Raw genomic sequence first — 25946 nt, forward strand, 5'->3', positions numbered from 1 at the left:
ATGGCTGAGGGGGGATGTGCCTTGGTTATTTTGTGCATGAGGAAGTGGGGTTGTTGTGGGACACAGGGTGTCCGCCTGTACCAGGCAGCCTGGGTTTTAGAGTGTGTGTGTGTGTGTGTGTGTGTGTGTGTGTGTGTGTGTGTGTGTGTGTGAAGAGAGGGTGTTTTCTGGGTGGCGGGGGCTTGGTTCGGAGGGTGCGACTGGCGCCTTGGCAGTGCTGGCGGGGCTGTGGCACTGTCCGCTGGTGAGCGGTGTCGGGAGCACCGGACCAGTGTGCGCCGTGCGGTGCCGGAGCCGTGGACCCGGACTGGAGACGGGAGCCCCGGACCAGTGTGTACCGGAGCCGCGGACCCGGACTGCGGACGCCGTGTCTGACAGAAAGCAGGGCGAGGAGAGGGTGCAGCCGCGCCGGGCAGGGGTGTCCCGCGGCGCGGGGGCAGGGCCGGGGGCAGGGCGCTGCGGCGGAGCCCGCCCCGCTGCGGGGGCGGAGGGGGTCACACGTACCTCAGGCGGGCTGGGCTCCCGGCCCGGTACACTCCGTCCCCTCCTCCCCCGCCTTCCCAGGTCGCTCCCGCGGCGCAGCCAATCACAGGCGGCCGAGCGGGAGGTGTGTGCCACGACCTCATTTCCGGTACCTACCGGCCCCGCCTCGCTCTGCTGCCCCCGGCCCCCGCCCCGCCCCTCAGCGAGCCAGAGACGGGCGCGAGGCGGGTGGGCACGTCGCGCGCGGGGACAGCAGCGGCCGGGACGGTTGAGCGCGCGCCAGCCGAACTTCTGCCGCCGGCTGACCCGGGCCGGGCCGGGCCGGGCCCGCGGCGCTGACGGTACTAGCGGCAGCCTGGGTCGCGGGCGGGGCTCGGCGCGTCTCCCTCTGCCGCGGGTCGCGACCGCCGGTGCGGCGGGGGGGTGACAGACAGCGCCGTGCACTGTCCCGCGGGAGGGACGGGGTTGCGTTATCGCCGCCCCACAGGGGGCAGTGGGGGGCTGGCCCGGGAGATGCTCTCGGTGTAAAGGTGCTGCTGTGCCTCGGACCCCAGAACAGCCGCCGGCCGGCCAGCGCCGCCGGGTCGATGGAGACGTGGGGGGGGGCTCGGTGTCCCGGCACCCGGCGGGGGGAGGGGTCCCTGGGCGATCCGGGGGCGGCTGTGTGTGTGTGTGTGTGTGTGTGTGTGTCACACGCGGGGTGCCGGGCGCGCTGGGGGAGCTCCGGGGGTGCGGGCGGCGTCGCTGAATGACTTGGCCCGGCGGGAGTCGCGTGTCCGCTGCGGGAGGCGGCGGGCCGAGGTCGGCGGGCCCTTGCCCTGCATGTGCAACGTCAGCCGTCGCCGCTGCCAAGCCCGGGCCTGCCGCGGCGGAGTGAGGAGCAGCGCGCCAGCCCCGCTACCTGCGGTGGGCGAGGGGTCAGCGGGTGAGGAGGGGCCGGGGAGCTACTGGGGAGGCGCATTTGGGCTTGACTTAATCCGCCTCTTCAAGGCGACTTCTGAGGGCTGACAGACCGACTCCGTCTGCAGCTGCTCCTGCTCCAGAGCTCTCCAGGGGAGAGGGGTTGGACAGGCTGTGTGTGTCCAGCAGGATCATTTGGGATTAGATGCTTAGGACCTCCATAGTACTCTAAGCCGCTGTCTGAATCTAGCAAGAAAAGAAGCGTGCAAAAAGTTATTGGTTTAAAAAAAAAGTCTGTGTGAGAGAGAATGTGTGCAGATGTGTTCCCCCCAGTTTTTAATAGTAACTAAATTTTAATGCTCGATATGGGATGGAAGATATCAACCAGCAAGTACAGCCCTCATAAACGGTAATGGGAGCTTCCCTTGTAACTACCTTGCAAGGTAATTTGCTATCCTTTGGAGACCACCGATGAAGGTGCCAATTGTGGCTTTTGTGGTGTGGTCACTGTCTACTAGGAAATAGACTGAGAACATAAACTTGTTGGTTTACCTGAGTGAACCATCAAATAGCCGGCAGATGTTAGTGACTTTTAATACAACTATGTGACCAATTTGAGGTCTTCTAGTTCTACAGTATGATGTTTTGTGAGGATGAAAGTCTGAAACCAACCATGGTCTCTTGCTAGCAGTGTCTGAAAGCACTGCACAGGCAGCATGCTTGCTCCTTCCATGTAGGGAAGGAACACTTGAGGTAGTCACTTACCAAAAAAAAAAAAAGAGAGAGAGGGAGACGAGGGTTTTGCAAAGCTGCTGATGCCCTGTATTGAATCCTATCACCTATAATCAGATGGATGAGGGATTTTTGATTTCAGGATTTGCACACTCAAATAGGTTGTTTTTATTTTTCCTATCTGTTTAATAACTGAAAAATGTCCCCTTTCTCTACCTACACTGAACATTTTAGGATTGTTAAAAGGAGCTATGAAGTTTAAGACATGGAGCAGTGGCTGTGTTTCACTTGTGATTTCATATGGTCATGTTTTAATGTTTTCTGGCTGTATGAGTGGTGCCAAGAATGTTTTAGCTGGTAGGTACCATAAATATCTAATATGTTGTTTTCAAGTAGAATAGCAGACAGGTCTGGGAGCAAGTTTCTTCTTGAGAATGGTTTACAGTGACTTGAGGCTGAGATAGTATATGATTCCAGAAGAAACCCCTTCTTACAAAATTTCAACACTTGGAATTTTTTTTTCAGTTGGTTTCTCCTTTCACTTTCCTGCTGAAACTTGAGTTCAAGGTTCTGTTTCCCATGCAAAAGAAATGTCTGTTGCAAGAAAAACACAGACCCTTGAACTTGCCTTGACAGGTATAAGGAATTGAGTTACAAATATTTTATGTTAAAAGGGGGCTTATAATTTAAATGAAAACATATTTTATAAATAAGTTGGGCTCTTACACATTTAAAATTTAATCTTAAAGCAGCTTTTCTAAGTCACCTTTAAAGGCTCAATTTCCATGCGTTTTCCCCTTTGGGTTGGGTGGATAAGAGAGTGGATTTAATCAAGTCATTATTTACTTTAACATAATCTTTCATGGATAGGTGTGTATCTTTTTAACAGGCATTATAAAGTGTGTGAAAATAAAATTTTAAAAAAACCAACAAAAAAAAAACAACCTACCTTAAGGGTGACTGGTATTCCAAAGGTCTACTATAAAGACATTTTGTGAGTGTGTGTATGTGTGTGTAGTAGAAATCATGGGCAAGCTATGAGAGTGGTTACATGTAATCTTGAGTACTGAAGAAAGATGTTTAATGTGGGTGTAAGCATTTTTGGTTTGTAATAGATGAATAGCAGAATGCCACATGGATTTCATTAATGATTGCCTTATCAGGCAACCAAAATGCTAGTAGGTCTTGATGGTCTTACAGTTTTATGTAGTCCCATTGACTTTGTTGGGACTACTAGTGTAAATATAAACATATGCATAAGCAGTATTACCAACCTCAAGCATTAATAAGTCATGTGATATTTTAAAATTATTTTTTTAATGTCCATGTTTTTGAGGCTTCTATGGTTCAGTCAGTTTGTATTTTCAAATTTTTACCTGTAACCATGAGGGCTAGAAACTTGTGATTTTTATAATCACTTGACTCCAGGAGCTGGGGCTTTAAAATGCTAAATATAATGAGACTTTCAATAAAACTGCAAGAGTTGGCTACACTATGAATGTAATTGGGGCTTCAATGTTTTAGCTAGTTAAAAATACTAGAGGAAACTATGTATGTGTTCTCTGGTAAGCAGATGAAGTATATCTGATTGAGGTCTGCAGAAGTGTGAAGAATCTGTGAAAAGATTCACACATTCAAAGACTCAATGTATTTTGCATTTGATTTAAAAAGATGGAGAAAATAATAAGGGAAATGTTAAAGTGTGTGAGGCACTATAACAACTACAAACAACTACAAGTGCTTCTCCCTGCATAAGTCATTTAGTAAAGTCTGATATTATTGAACAAAAAATACCCTTAGCGCCCTATTCTGATTGTATTTATTTATTTTTTTAAAGAAAAAGCGCCAGCAGCCCAGAATTTATGAAGACCTCTAAAGTAACCAGTGGGCACATGAAATGGAAGGGGAACAGATTATGACAACTGATTTCTCTTTCAATCTTCTAAGAGGTTGCTATAAACAGTGAGTAAAATATATTCTTATAAGTTATGAGAACTACCTTGACCACATCCTTTGAAGGCTTAAGGGAGAAAACAATTGAGGGAGAATTTATGTACAAAGTAGTTAACCTGTATAATCAACTTACAAGGGCAGAAATATGAGCAAGAAGTACAAATAAATAGTTGAAGGGTGAAAAGGAGGTGAATGAATGTAAAGAGATTTTCGGGCTTCCTTATACCTTTTGCTGTGCAGTTCTTTATTTTCCTCTGCAGAAGTTAGGTAAAGGCTTGATTTTTGTGAAACTCTGAACATACTTAATTTTTGATTAAATCAACCAGAATTGAGGACCTCATAGTATCAAGCCCATATAATGAAATTTTAAAACTGTGGGTCTGATCTTACAGAATTCTGAACACCTCTTTAGTGAAAGTGCTCTGCACCCAGTAGGATTGAACCCTAAATCACCACTATTATTAAAATTATTAAATATGATTTTGGCTTTTTATTTTTAAAAATAAAATACAGGTTAGGTGTAGAGTAGTTTGTAGCGTAAAAATATCATACATTGAAGTGTAGCTAAACCTGGTTCTGCTTCTTCATACCAGTTTTAATAACCTCTGCTTATGTAATATTTTTTTTATATAAGTGTTTTTATAAAATGTTTAAAAATCTTTTTGGAAATCTCACTTTTATTTTCAGTTATTGTCTCTGATAAGAGACCTAGGTGTAGAGTAACTGCTATGTGAATGTTTTGTGTGTTTTACATGTGCTATAAATGAATTGAGGAAAGCTATTTTGACCTTTCCACAACTTGGAGGTCAAAAGATTAGAAGTGCAATCAGTTAATATAGGACTTCATTTAAACTAATTGTTCTGAGTTCAAATCTGTTTTAGGTTATACCTGTAGAAGTGTTAACAATATTGAATAACTTCCAAAATACTTGTGCATCGAGCTGTGAATTCCCAGAAGTGAGGATAATCCAAACTACATAGCCCAGGGATCACTGAAAGAGCTGAAGTTTGAGTTGATATTTTAAGTGCAGATGGTGAGCTTAGAAAATACATTCCCTGTTATGAGGAGCTCACAGTGTAAAATAATCACATTGCACTTAAAAGTTGCTGAGGTGTGATGGCATTTGGAAGTTTTGAATGTGTGTAGGCAGATGGTTCCAGCCTGCTGAAACACACAAGGAAGCCAGTGCATATTGCTTTTAATAAGAAAGGATCAGTAATACCCAATCTACTAGTAACATGTAAGAGAAAACTTTAATTGCTTTATTATAGGCAAATGAGCCAATTATAGAGTAAGTTCTTACAAAACTCATCCAAGATGGTGTAAAATATCTGAGGGACAGTTTATTAACTCCTTTACTCTGTTTGGTGAATGGGAACTCTTATGAATAATTCCATTGGCAACAGTGGGACTTCTTGCAGAATAAGGGTATCCTAAATGATTTGGATTGAAAATGAAAATTGATAATGTGAAATGACTTATACTATATGACTATGTCTTTGTGGCAGGAACAGCCTTCTTGTTGTAGATGTCTGTACAATGCCTCACGCAATGATACTGTAATCGTTGATTTGCGGTCTCTAGGTGCTACCGCAATAAAATAATTATAATATTTATGATATATGAATGCAGAGTTATTGGAATTCAATTTTCATGTTAGATGAGTGAGAGCACCTAAATGTATTTTTAGGGCTCGCCTTCACTACAGCACTAAATTGGTGCCATAGCTTTCATGCAGAGGCATCAATTTAGCGAGTCTGGTGAAGACGCACTTTGTCTACGGTAGAGCATCTCCTGTCGACATAGCATAGTGAAGACACCGCGGCAGGGCAATGTAAGGTACGTCGACTTAAGTTACTTCTGTAACATAACTTGCATACCTTATCTCGACTGAGTAGCGTAATGAAAACAAGTCCTTTAGAGAGGTTTTTTAGATAGCTTTCTCAATTAATAGAAAATTCTGTGGTGTTAGCAGTCTTCTGAAGACAAACTCTACCCATTTGAAATCTAGGAAGCTGGAAGTTCACATGATCAGAAACACTTCTCTCCATTAACAAACTGCAAAATCTATTTGAAAATAAAGTTTTTAATTATAGTTGACACTTCTCAGCCTCCTGCTGGTGTTAACAGTCTTGCTGAAGTGGTATTAGTTTATGGCATTAGAGTCATAACGCAGGCCTGTATTAAAAATCAAACTTCTCTATCCTGCTTCCTGCCATGGTTGGGCTGCAGAATGTTACAAATTAGGGCCATCAATTTATTGCAGTTAACTCAACTGATTAACTCAAAACAAATTAACTCAATTAAAAGAATTAATCACGATTAATTGCAGTTTAAATCCCTGTTAAACAGTAATAGAATACCAATTTAAATTTATTATAAATATTTTTGCATGTTTTTCTATATTTTCAAATATAGTGATTTCCGTTACAACACAGAATACAATATGTACAGTGCTCACTTTATATTATTTTTATTACAAATATTTGCACTGTAAAAAAGAAACAAAAGAAATAGTATTTTTCAATTCACCTCCTACAAGTACTGTAGTGCAATCTCTTTATTGTGAACGTGCAACTTTCAAATGTAGATTGTTTTTATTACATAACTGCACTCAAAAACAAAACAGTGTAAACTTGAAAGCCTACAAGTACACTCAGTTTTACTTCTTGTTCAGCTGATTGCTAAGACAAACAAGTTTGTTCACATTTATGGGAGATAATGCTTCCCGCTTCTTATTTACAGTGGCATCTGAAAGTGAGAACAGTCGTTCACATGGCACTGTTGTAGCCGGCGTTGCAAGGTATTTATTTACATGTCAGATATGCTAAGCATTTGTGTGCCCCTTTATGCTTTGGTCACCATTCCAGAGGACGTGCTTCCATGCTAAGTTGCACTTTCACGATAAAGAGCTTGCACTATAGTAATTGTATGATGTGAATTAAAAATACTATTTCTTTTGTTTCTTTTTTGCGGTGCAAATATTTGTAATAAAAATAATCTAAAGTGAGCACTGTACACTTTTTATTCTGTTGTAACTGAAATCAATATATTTGACAAATACAGAAAACATCCAAAAACATTGAAATAAATGGTATTCTATTATTTTTCAACAGTGCATTAAAACTGCAATTAAATGTGTTTACTTTTTTTAATCATTTGGCAGCCCTACTAATACATAGCAAAACCACACTGGTTCTGCTATGTGGGTATATGAGGAGAGCAAGGAAGGTGCAGGCTGGGAAGAGATTACCCAGGGATATTTTATACCAGTTTACCATACCATGGATCTGTGTTCAATGGATTTCTTCACAACAGCAGGGATGAATGTTCCTTTAAGTGAGTCCATTAGTCAGCCTTCTCCACCATAAAGGCACTGTAGTTGTGTGCTTGTCCTGTGCCTGCCGGTAACTTGCCAAGGAAGATTCCAAATGTTGTGTAAATCCATTGCAAAAATTTAATTTGCTTGAGATTAGTACAGAGAGCTGGGATTTGGCCCTTGATGCAGGTGTAGATTCTTTTCATACCTGCTATCTAATCTACCTATCTTTATAAAATGTTTGAATATTAGACACTTTGGGATTTATTAAATAGAGTTGGAAACTGGCTTCTATATTGTGTCATAAATTATATTTTTGCAGCAGGCATCATCAGGTGAAGCTGTTACATATAGTCCTCTGTTTTCTTTTTCTTAGTGTGTAAGAAAATGTTCAGTCTTTAGGAGGCATGCCGTGATGGAGTTAGTTTTTGACTTGGCAGATTCTGTGTAGAGGCAATTGTCCTGGGAGAAGGAGCTGCGTGAATAGTAAGAGAGTTCGCTCTCTGCCTTGGTCTCTGATTAGGGTTGATTCTTGAGACAAAGTTGTCTTGTGCGGAACTGGGCATGGAAACACACTATCTGCATTCGACATGGATGTATGTGTAAAGAAAACAAGTTACGTTTAGCGTATACCCACACTCTACCCCGTATTGCTGATTTATCCTCTACTGGGAAGCTGAATTACAAAGCCCTGGACAGAGGTGTGACACTTGTTTCAGAATAACACATTCATGTTAGAAAAAGGGGCAATAATATAACTTTTCTGCAGTAAACTCACCACTAGAGATATGACTGTATATATAAATGGGCCAACAGTTTCATACCTGATTGCCAAGAGTTATGCTTCTAAATCTGTATTTTATGCACCTAAATATAAGCGGCTTGATTTTCAGGGGTACTGAACACCCGAAAACCCCACTGAAGCTGTAATATAGTTGCATTACTCATTACAAGATAATTCCTGTTGCCCTGCAGGAAACATTCCATATAAGGGTCTGTTCACCAGGTAGCTAATCACTTGTTTTACTTCCCTTTCACACAGTTTGAAATAATCCTTTTCTTTAAATGGAAGGGGATATCATGTACTTTTTTTTCTGCTACCCCCACAAGTATCAAATGAAACTTAACTTTTCAGCCAGCATCTCTGGGCCTATATCACAGTCCTGGGTCTGAATCTTTCATTGAAACAGTAATATGATCAGCTGAAATAGCTTAGTAAAGTGAATAAAAACTGTTGTACCTATGGAGGCAGTGATGTCTAGTGGCTAGAGTGTCCAGGACTAGCGGAAACCTGATTTGTTTCCGGCTCTTGCCCAAGGTCACTTAGGAAGTCAATGGCAGTCATTTCAGCTGTGTGCCTCGGTTTGCCCATCTATAAAAATGAGGATGATAATACTGATCTCCTTTGTAAAGCAGTGTGAGACCATTAAACCAATACCATGTTATTTAAGAAGTGAGGCATTACTCATCAGTTCATTCAAAGGATAAGCAGAGATCATATATGTCAGTAAGTAACTGACTATGGTTTGACGTCTTTACTTCTGGAGTGGAGCAAGTCTTGTGATCTCTGTATTGTACTGAATGACATGATGTAGAACTGTGATGTCATGTATCCAAAAACTGTATCCTCCATTTGACATCTCAGTTGCTTGAAAGTGTGTTTATTTCATGTCCATTTGCTTAAAAAATGTGGATTCATTACACTTGAGTTTATCAACAGTCAGTCCAGCAATGCTAATTCTAACATAAGCTTTATTTTCAAATAGCTTGTTTATGGTGGGGGAAAGTTTCTCATGCTAAGAATTTCTAGATTACTGAGAACAAAATGGGTGTTTTCTTACAGAGAAGACTACATTCAAAGGGGGAATTTTATTTCACATTCCACAAGACAAGGAAAGTTTGTATTTTTATTTAAACATAGGAGAACAGCAGGCTCCAGTTACTGTGTCCTACACAAGAACATTATGAAGGAATGAGTTAAACTGGCAGTACAGTGAGAATGCAAGCAAACTAAGCAGCCTTTATGTACTGCTCTTAGCCTTGGACATTAGAATTTGTTTAGTGGGGGAGTGAGGGAGGAGAAAGAGAGTGATGGCTAGAACACTGGGATTTACCCCTCCTCATTTTGAAAAGTACTATGGGATCTTTAACTTCCACCAAAACAAATGGTCAGATAGGACCTTCATGTAGTGTCTTGTCTGAAGGATGGTAACTCTAATGTGCGTAATCCTGCTGCTAAACTGAATTTAGGAGATCAACTGTGCCATTTAGCATCAGTAGGTAAAGGAATACAATTTACCAGTACTATACAAACACAGAAAGTACACAGTGCAGTCCTTCTCTGCTCAGTCTTGTTGAGTCTTTTCCAGAAACAGATGTATATTCCACTGTAGCTTTTCAAATTGTGAATAATCATGGTGTGTTGTGTTCAGTGATGAATCATGAAGGAGGTTGCAGATGGTGTGAAGAATGCAGCTGTGCAGAGATTCAGGAAGCTGAGATAGAAGACTGGAGTACCCTGCGGGAAGAAGATGATGATTTGAGAGCAGATTGGCATGTCTGTGGTGGAAGGAAGAAGGCAGCTGGGAAAAAAGATTGAGGGTGAAAGTTAAGACAGAGGCCTGAAGTTGGGGGCTGAGGGAGGAGAGTAAAGGCTGGAAAGGAGTACTGAGACAAACTGACAAATATTGGAGTGCTACTTTGAAGTGAACTGAGAGAAAATTGCAGCATTGGATGACAAAAGGAAAGTGTGACTGTCCAAAGTTGAAAGAAAAAGAATGTTTCTGGAAGGGACACTAAGCTGAAAGCAATAGAGAAAATTGCAGTCCACTGTGCGTGTCTATGTGGTGGGGGGAGCAAGAGCTGATCTGGAAACAGTGACCATAGTAGTGGGCTGTTTTGGTTTGAGGGAGCGCTGAAGCAGAGATTTGAGAAGAGGTATTATGGGATTAGTTGATTTGATCAGAAAGCAGGGACTAAACTGCAGTTCCTGGTAATGGGCGGGGTAGGTAAGGGTGGAAAGACTGAGTAAAAGCTCCTAAGTATGGAGGATGCTGAAAGTAATGAACTTAATGCCAAAGGTGTGAGAAGGCTGAGGCCTTGCCTGTACTACTGATTGCTTTGATATAACTTATGTCACTCAGGAGTGTGAATAACCCACACCTACCATACTGAGCGACATACCAACCTAAGTTATACTGGTGTGTACTGCGCTATGTCAGTAGAAGAGCTCCTCCCATCAACATACCTAGTGCCTCTTTCAGAGACAGGAGTTACTGAGCCGATGGGAGAGTTCTCTCCCATTGGCTTAGAGTGTCTCCACCACAAGCGTTGCACTGCTGTGAGTGCTGTAGTGTAGATGTAACCTAAGATACAGCATAGTTCATTCTTAAGCATATTGTTTTAAACAGAGTATCTAATGCATTTTTTCTTAGTTTTCTATGACTAATTCTTGTTCTATTTTTATAATAAATAATAAATACTATAACAAAACAAAATACAAAGAACTTTATTCAGAAAAATATTGCCACTGGATTGTCTGTCAAAGCTAGTATTTTTGCCTTCAGGTCAGAAGTCCTAAACCAAAAGTGAATATTTAACCACTCTTCCAAGGACAGCCAATAATCTTTTCTCCTAATAGGGCATGAGATTAGAGGGGGAGAAACAAGGACCCTAGACAGCTATAACAGATTTCAAGTCTTAAAATGACTTCAGGCTTCCCTGTGCACAGTTACTGTGGTTTGTAAAATGCCTAAAGTGGAACACGCTTTCTGAACAGCCAATAAAAAAATGTCAGTACCCAATGTGGAAGTATACTCTCTGAACTATTATACTATATCAAGGTTGTTTTTAATGTATATTAAAGCAGCTAAGAGTAAAGGTGGATGAAATTCTTGTTTTCTACACTTGCGTAGTCTTATAGAACATATAATACACTCATTTCCTTTATTACTTATTAAAAATAACTTACATAATATTCTGGATTTAAGTAATGCTTTAAAAATATGTTTCCTGCTCCTACAATTTTACGATCTAATTAAACAAAATGGACTGGGAAAATTAATCATTCAATAAATCATTAACACCTATTTGATATTTACAAAATACTGCATCATGATTGTATTAAGTACCACAGTGAAACTTATTTTGGTCCACCAAAATGAATTGACACCTTTCTTACACAAATGCATTCAAATGTTCTGAGGTCTGAAGTCAAATGTTCAAGAGACATTGTAAAGTTTCTATTAATGGAGCTGTTCCCTGAGCAGTTAGTTGTGAGCTGTTGTGTCCTGTTCATCTATAGATGAGGGGTTTTTTAACCTAGGGCCAACAGCAGCTATATGAATGTATGGTATTTTCTCTAAGCATCTAACATGAGGAAGAGGATTCCCTTATGATATGGTTGCACATCGTGACCTGATCTCCATGTCTACAAAAAAGAGAGGATTTTAGTGATCATGTTGTATAATCCAAGGTCTAAGGTTATGTCACTATAAGGTGAGCTGTAGTTGGTTTTGCCATCAGAAAATACCTTTGCCCTGGTGTTAGTGAAAATGGCTGCAATCATGTAGGCATAGTAAGTATGTCCACAAAGCCTTCATGTTGTACATTTGTGTAGCAGCAAAAGATTCACCTTTGAGTATATAGCTATAGCTTGTGTAATTTTCATGTTACTCATAATTTAGAGGCCAAAAAGTAATGTAATAGTTTTTTTTATTTTTGGAGCAGCAAGAAGTCTTAGTTTTGAGAAAAAATGAATATTAGTCCCATCAGTAAAGAATCTCTGCATCGTAATATACATTCATCGCAGTTGAAAATAATGATCTGCAAGAACAAAGCAAAAAGTGTTTCTCTCCTTTCAGATCTATTTTGTGAGCAAATTTCTTTTAGATATCCGTGCATATGTATGTGACCTGAAAAGTGTTATATTGTTACAAACTATTACAATTGTTGAATAAGAAGCAATTTCATAAATAATCTGAATCCTACAGTAACTCAGTACACAAAATTAATTCTGTGGTTTTTTATAATCAATACATTCTCTCTAAAACGTCACTTTATAATTCCTGTTGTCAGTAAGAATGGCCAAGACACTTTTGTGTCATGTACATGTCACAGTTCTAATGTCTTTTAGACTAATGCCCCATCTAGAGTGTTTTTGTTTTTTGTTCAGGTACAGAGAAACTACTTAAAAGTTCAGTAATTCAAGGATTATATGTAACAATGTGGTTAACATAGTTAATGGGAAATAACCAAATATGTCTGTTGTCATAGCATATTTTGTGGTATTTCCTTTGAAAGTGCTGAATATACTTTGTAATTGTCAAGTTGGTTTGTTCAGATTGATTTAAAATTGCACTGTCTTTTGAACTTCTTTTTAATAAATGTAATGAAAATGTCCTGTATAAAATGCACATTTTCCTTTAAAGCAGCATAGCAAAATTGGAGGGTGTGATACTTCTTGAGGCATGTAGGGCTCTAAAGTCACCTTATTGTTACCTGCTTCCTGTGTGGTATTAGCTGCCAGACACAACCAGCCTGTCAGCCACTCAAGCACTCTCTTGTGAGCTATACCAGCCTTGCTTTTGCCCTGCAGATTGACAGTAGATACACCCCAGCCCCCAGGTTCCTTCGGTCCCCTGACTGCTGGATAGCCTCTGAAATCCCTCTGTCCCCAAAGAAGCAGTGTAGCCCAGTTTACAAGTTTGCCTTTGTCCACCACTCCTGTATCTCTCTCAGCCCTTGAGGTCAGTTATAAAACAAAAGGAAATTTATTTTAAGAAAAAAGAGATATTAAAATAAAAAACGGTGTTTTAAATGTGATGAGTTTGTCAGGTCTGAAATGGGAGCTGCTTGTAAAGAATAGTGAGCCCTTTGCGAGTTAGCATTAATGTGGGCCTCTTGCATATTTTAAGTGATTATTCTGTTGGTAAACTCTTTATAATTTCAATCACCACTGAAATGCAGATTGTATTCACCATTTGCCATTGACGAGCTTGATCCCTCAAAGACTTAAGCATGTGCATAACGTTACACAGCTGAATAGTTTCTTTGGCCTGAATTCACAAAAGTGCTTTGGTGCCTAAACCCCAGACTTAGGCAGCTAAATCCCGAGCTAGACTCCAGTGTGATTCAGAAAATTCCCACTGAACTCTGTAGGTGCCTAAACTCACTCTGCCTACATTTTTGCAGCAAAAAGTTTCCTAGGTGCCTATGTTTCTGCCTCTGAGCATGCTCATTATTGCCTCACTCTGGGTATATGGACCCCCATCTCCTGCCTAAACCCCACAGTGATTCATGGAACAGGGGAAGATCAGCATTCAGTTGCTTGACTTGTGCTGGGCCTGATCCAGTAGGTATGCTCAGAGGTGTGCTTTTGTTTATATATGATTTTGAATTTCGAAAAGTTTAATTATGGGATTTTATGGCTGGTAGGGTAAACTGGAGACTTTAGAAGAAGAGTTTTGTTTTAATCAAATATAATTACTTGTGGCTGGCTTTAGCTCTGGGGGAACTTGAGTGTTAGAGACGTTGTACGGGGATAGGGATCTGAAACATCATTGGAGAGAAGGGGCAGAATCAGAAAATATACATCTGGAGAGGGGAAATGAGGAAACTAGTTGAACTGAAAAAGCCAGATGGAGTGGGACAGACCAGAGGGTCCTGTGGGTGATGGTACATTGAGAACTGTACCTGAACTGGAGAGAATGAGAGTCAAAGGGCATTGGGTGCTGGAAGAGTAGGGTCACAGCTACTGAAAATGGTCTCTAGTCAGCCATTTTGTTTTCAAATTGTATACAGTTTAGTCTTCTACTGTTAATATTTTGTGTCATATCTTTATGCTGACAAGCCAACCTGAAGTGGCTCAAGAGTGTGAGTACAAACCTCAGGGCAGACTGTTAGGAATCATGGTACAAACCTCAAATTGGTTGAGAGTTCTGTGCTTAGGTTTCACCAACCAATTATCAAGTATAAATTCTTCTGTCAGTCACTATTACAGCTGTATCATGCAGTCCCAGGCATTCCCCTTGGGTACTCTGTTTTGCCACCCAAGTAAGCCTACCTTTGTGGTAGATGGTTCATTACACCACGAATCACAACAATATTCAGGTTATACCCAATCCCAATGGACCAGTTGCTTAATTGCACTTTGGATCTCAAACCAAAGACAGCACTTGTAGTGAATCCTGTAACAAACTGTGTAAATGTGTATTAAATAAGAAAAGAAAACGGGAGTTATTTACAAGGTTAAAGCAAGTAAACTTACATACACAAATGAAAGAGATCCAGTTCCTTTTTGTTAGGAGTTTTCATTCCCTTCTTCCCCTCTCACCCTTGTGCTTTGGGCAGTAAACTCACTTGCAAGATTCATTTTCATAGGGGGGAGAGTAAACCAATAAAGTATTTTGTCCTCTTTAATGTCCTTCCATTCTAGTCCATCTGGTATCACTAGGTCTTCCTTGTCGGGCAGGACATAAACTTTCCGTTGCAGACCAGCATTTCACACTAATTAATGTCTTTCTCAAGTGTGATGATTTACACAATTACAGAGGCTTAGCCTGTGAACAATAAAATATTACCTTATAATATGGGACACAGATGTTATAAGTGAGGGTAAGGCATGCAGCAGCTCACTGGCATTCAATAAAGTCTAAACATTAAACAATTCTAATACCTATTTTAACAATACTAACACAAAGGTGAGTCAGACTGATTTCAGCTATGGATTTCGGTATTCAGTTGTGGTATGGGGACCTTTGCATGAGCTGGCACCTGGTCTGACATTGTCACATGCATTAATTCGCACACAGGTAGAAATCATTTTTATAGCTGCTGAAGGCAAAGTGATGCAATACTACAGCAGCTTTACATTTTCACCAGGTGTTCTCTGTCCTTTTTGTTAGTAGCGTGTATTCCCAAACCAGAGCCCTTAGTCTGAAATGTAGCATAAATATTTTTTTTACAGAATACATCATTAGTATTTATCTTTGTAGCCCTAATATCCAATATATACATAAGAGGAATAAAGAAACCTATCATTTTGAAGCATAGTTTTTTTTTTTTTGAATTGGTGTAATCATGTGACTGTAGTATGCATCAAACCTTATGAATGGATATAGAACTGGCCTGACCAGTTGTCAAGTGTGCACCAGAACTTAAAAAAGCCCTAAAGGGAGCCATAAAAGGAACAAGAAAATAGAGAGAAAAATAACTTGAAAAATTGCCAGCTCCTCAGGATTTGCAGGTATCCTGGCAACAGAAATCCAAGCAGAAGAATCCAAGTGGTGCTTGAAAGGGTCTAGAACAGTTATGCAAATAAATTGCACCTTAGAAGATCTCCTTTTGGAAAGAAGGTAGTGCCTTACCCTCTCAAATAGTAGTGGGATTATAGGGTTGGACTTTGAGGGAAAACTCCAGCAAAGTGTTTCCTCAAGCATAGGTTCCGATTGAATAGTATCTGACCCTACTGCTAGGAAAAAAAAGTCACCAGTCCACTCCCCTTTACAAAAAGGAGCCATGGATGGTCTATGCCAGTGAGAGAGAGAGATGAGGGTTTTTACTACTGCTGCTTCCTGATACCAAAAGTTTTAGGAGGCCAATCCATTTGTTAGAGAAGTTTAAAGTGATGAACTGAGAACAATTTCAGCACTGCTTGAAAGAGGATTGGGCAATTTAACGTACTTGTCTATTGGTCTGGTGTCCCTGTTGCTTGTTTTCACAAAATGCTTAGTGATCACAGTGATATACTTCCACTTTTTGCAAATACATGTGTATTGTCAATCTGAACAGCACTTTAAAAAGTACACCAGAGTCATGGGTCATCCAAACATTGGTCTGGACAAGGCATTGGATAATATACTGTATTAAAAAATTCAGCTTTTTTTTTTTTTTTTTTTGAGAAAGTAGGTTAGGTGAAGAGAAAACTGGATTAAATGACCAAATAAGGTTTTTCTAACTTTATTATTTTACAATCCGCTTGACTGACATCACAGTCTTTGGGAGTCAAACTTCTGACTATCCAGATCAACTGCTTGATGGACTCCCACCAAAATGTTCTGATTCAGTGAAATTTAATGAAAAATGTACTATTAGAATGGAAGTCAACTCTCCATTCCTAATTAAAGGAACCACTGCAGCATCTACCATGGGTGATGTGAGTCCACACAATGTCACTTACTACCTCCCCCCTCCAATCTCTACAACTTGTCATGAAGTTGAGGGCAATTTTGAATGCATTTAGGGATCCATGATCAGATGACACCAGTGCAGACAACTGGCCCATATTGTTTTATGCAAACAGTCTAGAAAGAACAGGGTTTTCTCTGCTGTGTAGGAAGGTAAAAATGCTTGCAGGCAGGCTTGACTAGTCAGTGATATACCTGTATGGCTGGTCCCTGGAGCACTGAGACAAAGGTTGCATAATTTATACAGCACCTTGTTGACCAGTCAAAACTGGTTCCTGTTGCTGTAGGGGATGGTAGTGGACAATCCAGAGGCAAACTGAAGGTCTTATCACATTTGGTAATTCAGAACCCCAGGGTATTTTGCTACATTCTAAGTCAGGATCTGGCCCTGTCTGCTCAGATCCTAAGAGCTTAACTAGTCTTAAGATTTTAGACACTTCATCCATGATATTAATTACCTAGAAGTCTATATATCCAGTGAAAGAATTTTTAGTGTTGTGTGAAGCCAATGTGAATCTTTTCCCTTGTCTTAAATAAACTATATAGTCACTTTTTTAAATGTCCATGTCATTCTGGTTTAATTTACTGCTGTTTCTCAAGATGTAGCAGGTAAACCATTTACAGCGGAGCCCCTGTTTGCCCAGTCTTTGAGGGACTAGTTGCATTTACTGTTTCCCATTTAAAAACAAAAAAAAAAAAAAGTAGTCTCATGGGATATTAATGCACTTTTTGAACCACATGGTGCTTCTAAACTCAAGTTTCCCGCACAGAAGATTTTATTTTTGGTGTGAGTGATGTATGCCCAGATTAAATCTTGATGCTTCTATGCACAGGGCTCCAATTGTCTTTGGGAGTTTTGTTCATGGAAGGATGACCGCCCTCAAAGAGCCTGAAGCTGTAATGAGCTTTCTACCCTATAAAGGTCTATGGAGCACTTGCTGATGGTCAGTAGTGTTGGATCCTTGTGTCCAGATGCTGAAAACTCATTTCTTTTCTTGCTTTTCAGTGTAACTAACTGCAGTAGCTATTGTGTGTGGTTGGTTGAGAGTGTCGGGGTCTCTGGCAGAAGTGGATAAATTAGCCCTGGAATAGCTTTACTGCTTTTTTAGTTACTAGTTTCTTATTTAAAAAATAAGCTGGATTGGTGACTGTACAAATTAATTTTCATACATAAACATTGTGTAACCAGATGGGAAGGAAAGACAGCAGAGAAGAGACAGTATAGGGTATGAGTTACAGGTGGTATAGACAGAGCTAGCGCAGTTCTCCAGCAGTGGTTTAAAGCCATGTATCTCTCCCTGTACCCTTGGAACCACAACTATGCAGGGAGACTCACCCATGTCCCCTGGGGGCACCAAGACCCATATAGTGGCCTCTCCTCTATCCCCTTGTCATGTCATCTTGAGGAAGGAAATTGTAGGGAGGAGTTAGCCTGCACAGCAGCTGCAGAAACAGTCTAAGTGAGGGCTGATGGACACTGATGATGTCATCAGTGATTTCTGCAATTTTCACTTGGGACAGTCTCTCCCCTGCTATGATTAGCTGATTGCACCTCTTATCTCAGCCCTATCTTCCTAGCTAGGTCTGAATTATAGTTTCATAGCATTAGTTAGAGGACTTTTCTACACAGAGGTTTTAGTCTGTGCTGAGTTGACACGCACCAGTTGGTGCGCAGTACATAAGTAGCAGTAATAATGTGTGCATGGGACAATGGGGTCCTATTTCAGTTCAGGACATGTACACGTGACAGGGGCTTGCTGCGCACTAAGTGCATGGCATTTCGGGCAGGTATCCCATGGTTGTTTGCTTAACTGATGAACTGTGTGGTTTGTGGGATTTTTCTTGCTGTGCACTGTGGGATAGGTAGTGGAAGCCAGTGGAATTCTGGGACTTGTGGTCAAACTCCAAAAATCCCATGATTCCGCTCCCTCTGTTGTATGGTCCCTGTTTCTGGGTGGGCTAGCATCATAGTCGAATTGCTGCCTGCCAGGATTGACTCAACAATGTGCCATGCTGCAATGCTGACCGCTGCAAATATACAGAGGTTGTTGGCGCTTTATTTGAGCTCTCATCACTGGGTGGCTTCACCTTTGGATTTCAACCACCATACCACCACATAGCTGATAAGACTACAACAGCAGTTCCTCCTCCAGGAGCAGTGGGAGGAGGAGCAGGAGAAAGAGGAGGATGAATCCAAGCAAGAGCTACTAAATGTGCAGTTCCTGGAGCAGCTTCATGCAGTGCAGTGCCTTTTCTGGGCTTGGGAAACGAGCATGGATTGGTGGGAAAGGATTTTTTTTGCGGACCTGGGATGACCAGCAGTGATGACAGAATTTCAGGATGGTGAAGGCAATCTTTTGAGATGTCTGCTGAACTAGCCCTGAAGCTGCAGCAGCAGTATACCAACATACTGACTCCCATACCTGTTGAGAAGTGGGTTGCCATCACTGTATATAAACTGGACCACCCCAATTGTTACCGGTCCGTATCCGACCAATTCAGAGTTTGAGGGTTGACTGTTAGGGCCATAATCATGCAGGTGTGTGCTGCTATGCAGAAGGTAACATTGCGCTGGGTTGTAAAGCTTGGGAAAACTCAAGAGATGGATGGCTTTGTATGCCTGGGAATCCTGGATTGTATTGAAGCAATTGATGGGACCATATGCCTATCATTTTCCCCTGCACCAGACCTCAGCGTTTATAAACAGAAAGAGGTATTTTTTTCTTTGAATTATAGTTCCTATGTGTATTCCACATGTAGGTGCACATGAGTGCCATAAACCTGAGCATGGAAGTGTTTTTTAGTAGTGTCCATTGACCCACACATGCACACACGTCCCCAAAGGGATATTTCTCTATGGTGCTCTAATGCCTGCTTGATAACTGTGGCAAGTTGAGTCTTCAGATGCTGAAGGTTAGTCTTCCAAAAAGACAGTTTTTGCTGCTTGTGATGTAGCTCTAAGATGCCAAAATTCTTCCTAGGTTTTCTTCTGTTTATTTATTTGTTTGTACTATTGCTGTGATCATGAGCAAACTATTGATTTCCCTTTCTTCTAAGGGAAGATATTTTTATTGTAAAAGTCAGGAAATTCAAAGTTAAAATCATATGAACATGGGTTTTAGGTTGTTGTAGTTAGTCCTAGAATGTTGTATCCATATAGATTCTACTTTATGGTTATCTCTGTTTAAACATTTTCATATGAATGTGTAGGTGTGACTGGATCCCTGGGATGCAGCCTGGTCTGTGGGACTGCTGAGCCCTCCAAACGCACCAACCTGGGCTACCTCTGACTCTGTGATGCTGATGTCCAGCTACAAACCTCTGATAGGCACTGCACAGACATCCACAGGCAGGGACACACCCAGTTAAGTTACATGAATGATTTTCCAGTCACTCATGAACCATCAATAGAGAAGCTCCAGTCAGTTCCCCTCAGCTCCCCAGCCTTGCACCCCTGAACTGTACCGTCTTGCACTGGTCAGAAGCCTGGCCCGTGTAAGCTCATTACCTAGTTGCCACTCCGATGAAAGGGTAGTGGACGTGCAACTGCCCTTGTTAACCTGAGCTCAGATTTCCCAAGCTCTTTAACCAAAACACACTGTTTTAGATAAAATACAAAACAGATTTATTAGCTACAGAAAGACAGATTTTAAGTGATTATAAGTGGTGGGCATAAAGATCAGAGAGTGTTACCTTAAGAAAATAAAATGTAAACACACATTCTAAATCTTAAACTTTTAATCTAAGAAAGAGTTGAATCAAACAATGTCTCACCCTGACAGATGGTACAAGTAGGTTACAGTTCCTCAGTACACAGCTGGAATTACCTTCCAGCCTGGGACCACCCTTCTCCAGATCAAAGTCTGTCTTCCAGACATTTTTCCAGGTGTTGAGATAAGAAGAGAGAGAGGCCAAATGATAATGTCACCATCTCTCTTTTTATACCTTCTTCTAGTTGCTAGAAAGATTCTTGCTGTGACATGGGGGTCAGGCAGTCCTCATTGGGCAGGCAGTCTACATTGCCTACGTGCTCTCTGAGAAGTCTCTGGAATGGCCATTGGAAGAGTGGATTCCCTTTTAATGAGCCATCAGCATGACTGGCTGGTCCTTTATTGCCACGGAAAGGTTGGCTATGGACATGTCCCAACCTCACAACTTATTTCAATAATACATATTACAATACTTCATAACTTCATATACAATGACAGTACATACAATCCACCAGGATATTAATGTTCAATAGATCAAGACTTTCAAATGATACCTTACAAGGCATACATTGTACAAAACATATCATAATCATAGACTCATAGACTCTAAGGTCAGAAGGGACCAATATGATTATCCAGTCTGACCACCTGCACACCACAGGCCACAGAACCTCACCCACCCATTCCTGTAATAGATCCCTAACCTATGATTGAGTTATTGAAGTCCTCAAATCATTATTTAAAGACTTTAAGATACAGAGAATTCACTAGCAAGTGAGCCGTGCCCCATGCTACGCAGGAAGGTGAAAAACCCCCAGAGCCTTTGCCAATCTGCTCTGAGGGAAAACTCCTTCCCGACCCCAAATATGGCGATCAGCTAATCCCTGAGTATATGGGCAAGACTCACCAACCAGACACCCAAGAAAGAATTCTCTGTAGTAAATCAAAACCCACCCCATCTAACATCCCTTCACAGGCCATTGGCATATCTACCACGCGTAGTCAAAGAGCAGTTAATTGCCAAACTAGGCTGTCCCATCATATCATCCCCTCCATAAATTTATCAAGCTCAGTTTTGAAGCCAGCTATGTTTTTTGTTTGCACTGCTCCCCTTCGAAGATTATTTCAGAACTTCACTCCTATGATGGTTAGAAACCTGCATCTAATTTCAAGTCTAAGCTTCCTGATGGCCAGTTTACATCCATTAGTTCTTGTGTCCACATTGGCGTTGAACTTAAATAATTCCTCTCCCTCCCTGGTATTTATCTCTCTGATGTATTTATAGCGATCAGTCATATCTTCCCTTAGCCTTTTTTGGTTAGGCTAAACAAACCAAGCTCTTTGAGTCTCCTCTCATAAGGCAGGTTTTCCATTCTGCAGATCATCCTAGTAGCCCTTCTCAGCATTTCTTCAAGTTTGAATTCATCTTTCTTAAACATGGGGAATCAGAACTTCATACAGTATTCCAAATGAAGTCTCACCAGTGCCTTGTATAACGGTACTAACACCTTCCTATTTCTACTGGAAATACCTTGTATTGCCAAGGACCACATCACACTGGCGGCTCATAGTCATTCTGCAATCAACCAATACACCCAAGTCCTTCTCCTCCTCTGTCACTTCCAACTGATGCATCCCCAGCTTATAGCTGAAATTCTTATTAGACCCTAAATGCATGACCTTGCACTTTCCACTATTAAAATTTCATTCTATTTCTATTACTCCAGTTTACAAGGTCATCCAGATCTTCCTGTATGATATTCTGATCCTTCACTGTATTGGTAATATCTTCCAACTTCGTGTCATCCACAAACTTTATTAGGACATTCCCACTTTTTGTGCCAAGGTCAGTAATAAAAAGGTTAAATAAGATTGGTCCCAAGACCGATCACTGAGGAACTCCACTAGTTCAACCTTCAACCTCCCTCCAGACTGACAGTTCACCTTTCAGTATGACCCATTGTAGTCTCCCCTTTAGCTAGTTCCTTATCCACTTTTCAATTTTTCATATTAATCCCCATCTTTTCCAATTTAGCTAATAATTCTCCATGTGGAACTGTATCAAATGCCCTACTGAAATGTAGGTAAATTAGATGCACTGCATTCCTTTTGTCTAAAAAATCTGTTACCTTCTTAAAAAAGGAGATCAGGTTGATCTGGCACGATCTACCTTTTGTAAAACCATGTTGTATTTTATCCCAATTATTGTTAACCTTGATGTCCTTAACTACTTTCTCTTTCTAAAAAATTTTTTTTTCCAAGACCTTGCATACTACTGACGTCAAACTAATAGGCCTGTAGTTACCCGGATCACTTTTTTTCCCTTTCTAAAAAATAGGAACTATTTTAGCAATTCTCCAGTCATATGGTACAGCCCCTGAGTTTACAGATTCATTAAAAAATCCTTGCTAATAGGCTTGCAATTTCATGTGCTAGTTCCTTTAATATTCTTGGGTGGAGATTATCTCTTCCCCCACCCCCATTTAGTCCCATTAAGCTGTTCGAATTTGGCTTCTACCTCGGATGTGGTAATTTCTACCTCCATATCCTCATTCCCATTAGCCACCCTACCACTATTCCCAAACTCATCATTAGCCTCAGTAAAAACGGAGGCAACATATTTGTTTAGATATTTAGCCATGTCTAGATTATCCTTAACCTCCACCCCATCCTCAGTGCTTAGCGGTCCCACTTCTTTCTTTGTTTTCTTCCTATTTATATGGATATAGAACCTTTTACTGTTGGTTTTAATTCCCTTTGCAAGGTCCAACTCTATTTGGCTTTTGGCATTTCTCAGTTTCTCTCTTGATGATCCCTCCCATCTTCCATTCCTTGTAGGCTTTCTGCTTTCCCTTAATCACCTGTCTGAGATGCTTACTTATCCAGCTTGGTCTACAACCCTTGCCTATGAATTTTTTTCCCTTTCGTAGGATGCAGGTTTCAGATAGTTTGTGCAACTTTGACTTGAAGTAATTCCAAGCCTCCTCCACTTTTACATCCATGAGTTTTTCAGTCCAGTCCACTTCTCCAACTAATTCTCTTAATTTTTTAAAGTTAGCCCTTTTGGAGTCAAAGACCCTAGTCACAGATATATTTTTGTTTATCCTTCCATTTAGTTTGAACTGAATTAGCTGATGGTCGCTCGAACCACGATTGTCCCCTACAACCCGTTCTTCTATGAGGTCCTCACTATTCACCAATACCAAATCTAAAATGGCATCCCCTTTTGTTGGTTCAGCAACTATTTGGTGAAGTAATCCGTTAGCTATCACATCCAGGAAAATCTGGGCCCTATTATTACTACGAGCACTTGTCCTTCGGTCTATATCTGGGAAGTTAGTCTCCCATAATCACACAGTTCCCAGGAGTATTTACTTCATTAAAAGCCTTAAAGAGGTCTCTGTCCATGTCCAATCATATCACAATATGGGGTTTCCAGGGTGCTCCTTTGAGGTACAAAGTGTCACAGTAGGGAACCCCATTTTTTAGCAGTTTGGCAACCCAGTCTGTTTTTTCTATATATATCTTTATAACCTGGAACTATGGTATCTCATTGGTTAGTCTCATTTTATCACATTTCAGATAATGAAAGTTACATAGATATTCCCTTACTGTCAAGTGTTCTTGCTTTTGAAGGTGGTATGCAAAAGGAAAAAAACTGTCTTGTACCCTTCTCTGCTCCTTTGATATGTAAGGGACTTGAAAGGTTTTGTCATTAAAAGATTTTTTTTTTTTTGTGGGATTTTTTTTTTTTTTTTTTTTTTTTTTTACAGTAGAGGTAACTGGAGAATGAATGAAGTGGTGACTTCACAAGATCCCTAACAGTGAAAGTTGAACTAGTGCTGAGTTGCCAAAGGTCATGCATCTTGAATGATACTCAAGCAATTAGCATTTCTGTGAGACCTGTCTGCATAGATGGTAAAATGTCTTGTCCTCTCTGTGCGTGTTACAAAATACACTTAATTTTAAGACATCTTAACACGCCGTCAAAGTAAGCCATATGGGCCTTGACACTGGATTTTCATGTATTACTGGACTGGCAAGAACAATAATAGGAGTTAGAGTTGCAACATTTACTGAAGGAGAAAAATTCTGACACATGAAGCTTCCACCTTCAATTCCCATCAGTTTACTTACCTGGAAGACTATTTGTGCTAAGTTTAAGATCCTTAATCAGTTGCTTGCCCTCTGTGTTGCTACAGCACAGTTCAAACTTCCAGGCTGCAAATTTAGTTGGCTGAGAGCAAAAAAAAAAAAAAAAAAAAAAAAAAAGTAAAAATGATTGATAAATTATTTACAGTTTTCTGATGAGATTCTTCCCCTTCCTTAGATAAAGAAATAAATAGAAGTTACCAAACAAGGACAAGAAGCAATAGGCTTAAATTGCAACAAGGGACATTAGGAAAAACAGGGAGCACTGGGATAAATTGCCTAGGGAGATTGTGGAATCTCGATCATTGGATATTTTTAAGAGCAGGTTAGATAAACACCTGTCAGGGATCATCTGTGTAATACTTAGTCCTGCCTTGAGTGCAGGGGAATAGACTAGAGGACCTCTCGAGGTCTCTTCCAATCCTACACTTCTATGATTCTATGAAACTTCCACTTCTTTCAGTAGTTCAGGATTTGTACCTTTCACACCCAGCCCATCATTAATCAGATATGCAGCAGAGAGCTGTGGATTGATGTTGATTGATTTATGGTGAGCACTATATGTTAATCCATAGTCCAGCCTGAAACTGTCATGGTTTTAAATAACTCTTCATGTGGAAAAGTTAGGGATATAAAGATTCATGCAAACTTTTTATGAGAAACTCTTGCCCTTCCATAATTTTGCACCAGTCCTTGTAAATCCAGCAGGAAGAAAACTCTTTGACCAAAGGAGTACATGTTCTCTGTCCCATGAAATTCTGTTCAGGATTGGATGAGAGAGAGAGTCTGACAGCCAGAGGAGCCAGCTCACCTGGGAGCCTGGAAGTCTTGAGGTTCCCAGAGCAGTGACTATAGTGGGGTTACCTCAGAGTCAGGGTCCCTGGAAACCTTTGGATCCCCAGCAAGTCAGCTGTTTTCTGACAAAAACCTGCCTGTGGTTTGTCAAAAGCTTATCAAATGCCAGATGAACAGCTGTATTACTATGACTTTTCTGTCATTTTTGTTGTGTGGCAGAAATTTTTTTTCAGCATGCCAAAATTGTAACTGAACATGAATATTCTAATCTAAAATCAAGCCTACATTGCCACTACTACAGCAATAGCATCACACACTGTTTTGAGAACCCCAGGAGCAGACAACCTCTCATAGGGGCATGATGGACCACACTAGCCTTCTCTCCCACATCCTCCCCAAGATATCACATATAGAAGGTGCTTCCCCCCATCATTCCTCCCCAGGCAGGGGTTGGTGGCTATTTTTGTCTCATTAACCCATAAGCAAGGAATTCCTTGCCTCTTCTCAAGTAGAACTTTCTCCTGCAGCTAACGAATGTACCTAGTCCTGTAAATCAAGCTTTACTGTGGGGTTTCTAAAAACCTTAATTTGTTTTCTAAGTTCACAGTCCATCCTGTGGAAAAAATAGTGTGTGATCTTGTCATTAAAGACTGTCACAATGCATGCACACAAGGGGACAAAATTAAGGTTGCAATAGCAACCTAAATTTTTGCTTT

At 40.8% G+C, this 25946-nt stretch overlaps 1 protein-coding gene across 3 annotated transcripts in view; it reads left to right on the forward strand.

Moving 5' to 3' along the window:
• Window positions 1-685: 685 nt before the first annotated feature.
• Window positions 686-25946, forward strand: part of PPARA (peroxisome proliferator activated receptor alpha) — an 84572-nt gene continuing 59311 nt past the window's right edge. The window contains exons 1-3 of one of the 3 annotated variants that reach the window (XM_067531074.1): window positions 686-824; window positions 3953-4077; window positions 6815-6872. The gene's annotated coding sequence lies outside the window, so the exon portion shown is untranslated. Of the gene's footprint in view, window positions 825-3952; window positions 4078-6814; window positions 6873-25946 lie in introns of those variants that run through there. The other 2 variants (XM_067531075.1, XM_067531076.1) reach the window with 2 other exon arrangements.

The sequence above is a fragment of the Emydura macquarii genome, unplaced genomic scaffold (genome assembly GCF_026122565.2).
Source record: "Emydura macquarii macquarii isolate MOO-44397 ecotype Brisbane River unplaced genomic scaffold, CSIRO-AGI_Emac_v2 contig_3122, whole genome shotgun sequence".
NCBI lineage: Eukaryota > Metazoa > Chordata > Testudines > Chelidae > Emydura > Emydura macquarii.